Source organism: Pteropus vampyrus, unplaced genomic scaffold (assembly GCF_000151845.1).
Source record: "Pteropus vampyrus isolate Shadow unplaced genomic scaffold, Pvam_2.0 Scaffold29, whole genome shotgun sequence".
Taxonomy (NCBI): Eukaryota; Metazoa; Chordata; class Mammalia; order Chiroptera; family Pteropodidae; genus Pteropus; species Pteropus vampyrus.
In genome coordinates, this window is record NW_011888810.1 from 8664875 (window position 1) to 8667153 (window position 2279).

Genomic DNA, 2279 nt, shown 5'->3' on the forward strand with positions numbered 1-2279 from the left:
ACAACAACTACAGTCTAGTGCCACAAGAGCCTAAACTGTAGCAACAAGTATAATCTAGTAAACAAATAACATAATACAGTGGTCAAATTAGTTTGTGAATTTCTGGTGGAGGATGGTATATGAACCAATTACTCATATGTAGTCAGATGGTAAAGGCTCTGAGAATTACTGCTGAAAGGAGAAATGTTTACCTTTTCCAAGTGAAAGGTGTTAAAATAAACATAGGCAAGAAGATAAATATTTAATATCATTTTATCATTTTTGCATACCAAATTTCTGTTTATGTAAGGTATCATTTATTGTGTGTAGACTAAAATTTTTCAAAGAATGTTTCCTAGACCATTAATTAGCAAGGTTCTCGTGAGAAAATGGCCATATACTCAAACAATTCTGGGAAAAAGCTGTTTTAAATAAAAGCTAAAAGACTATTTTACGTTTCATCTTCTAGTTTATTTCCCAATAGCTTAGTAGCTGTCTCTGGAGAGTGGTTTTCGAGCTCTAGAATGTGAGATTGAGAGAATGGAAAATGATGAATTGTGGATGGAAACAGAAAGGAAGGCTGCTTTGACTAGAGATACTTCTTCCATATAGTCTGCTTCTTGTACTGAGATGCATGTAAAATATTGCATTGTCTTCTGGGCAGTGCCCTTTCAAGAGGCAGGTCACAATCTGTTGAAAATGGAAATTCTTTTCCAGCCAACAGTTCATCTTTCTGCCTTTAAATTTTAGGTAAGCTTTTAGAAGGATCCTTCTACTTTCATTTTCTCCACCTGTTTACACTTATCCTCCACCATTATTTCTCTGAAACTACTCCCATTAGTCACCAGAGAGCCACCCAGTACCAGATTATACAGAAATCTCCTTAGTTTTCCTTTGATTTGAATTCTCCACCAAACCATCATTTCTATTTGAAAACGAGTGACCAGAAATTTTAGTAGTAAATCGTGTTTCTAGAATCCACTCTTTTGTTTTATCTTTTCTTCCCTTAAAGATCTGTTTCCTCAGTATTCTTGAGGTATTATCCTCTTCTCAAAGTGATACACCAAAACTTCACTTAATATCTAAAGGCCGTTCCAGTCTCTGGCCATGCTACCCTGAGCAAGCCTGATCCCGTCTGATCTCGGAAGCTAAGCAGGGTCGGGCCTGGTTAGTACTTGGATGGGAGACCACCTAGGAAGACCAGGGGCTGTAGGCCTAAAAATAAGGGATTGTAAGCTGACAAGGTCCTTGCAATCTGTGAGCTCAACTAAGGGCGGCCTCTCCTAAAAAAAAAAAATAATAATAAAAATATCTAACGACTGTTCCATCTCAAATCTATACCTCTAGGTTTGGCATTTCCTAAGAAGGTTAAACCTCTGTATCCATATCACATCCTCAAGAAAATTTAAACTTAACATATCCTTAGATAGACTCATCTTCTTCACTTTTTTCCTTTTCATTATAGTTACCCAAGTAAAAAAATGCACCAATAAGCATGGTTCTTTATCTTTTCTTACTTGTGTATAGAGTCAGTGACAAAACCTTGTCTTTTCTATCTCTTTGCTGTCTCCCAATCTACTATTCCTACTATGCTAATTGGACACATGATTCAACCCTTGGCTGAACCATATTCTTTATTTCACTTCTATCAGTTTTAAAACTCTACACTCCATTATAGATATTTCTTGCAAATTTCCCATTCTAGAACACACATCGAAATATACCCTTCTATTTCTTAATATCAGTCAGTGACTCCCCAGTGTCTATGAGATAACATCATCATATGTTTCCTAAAAAGCAATGTCTTTGCTATGTTTCTTCCTACCTTCTAGATGATCCTACCTTAAAGATCTGTTTCCTCAGTATTCTTGAGGTATTATCCTCTTCTCAAAGTGATACACCAAAACTCATTACCTAGAAGTTCTCACGATTTTTCTAGACTCATACCTGATGCTTCAGCCATTTTGCACAGACCTAGCTTTCTCCCACCTCTCCCATTGCATATACGTCTTCTCTTCCTGGAGAAGATTTGCACCACTTTTTCACTTAGCGAACATTTGTTTCTCATCTCAATACAAATTCTGTCTTTACTCTATGAATCAAGAAATCATGGCAGCAGACTGTAGGTCCACTTTTGTTTGCTCCCACTGCATACTCTATTTGTACTCATGAAGATCTGGTTTGCCTTTATGCCTACCAGAACATATATGCTTTGAGCGCATTGGCTATTTTTTAATAGTTTTTTATTTTTAGAATCTAGCATGGCCATAACAGAATTTTTAAAAAAGATGCATGCACAA

At 36.4% G+C, this 2279-nt stretch overlaps 1 pseudogene; it reads left to right on the forward strand.

Annotated features, from left to right (window-relative positions):
* Nucleotides 1–1076: 1076 nt before the first annotated feature.
* LOC111737658 lies at nt 1077–1195 on the forward strand (annotated as a pseudogene).
* The last annotated feature ends 1084 nt before the right edge of the window (nt 1196–2279 follow it).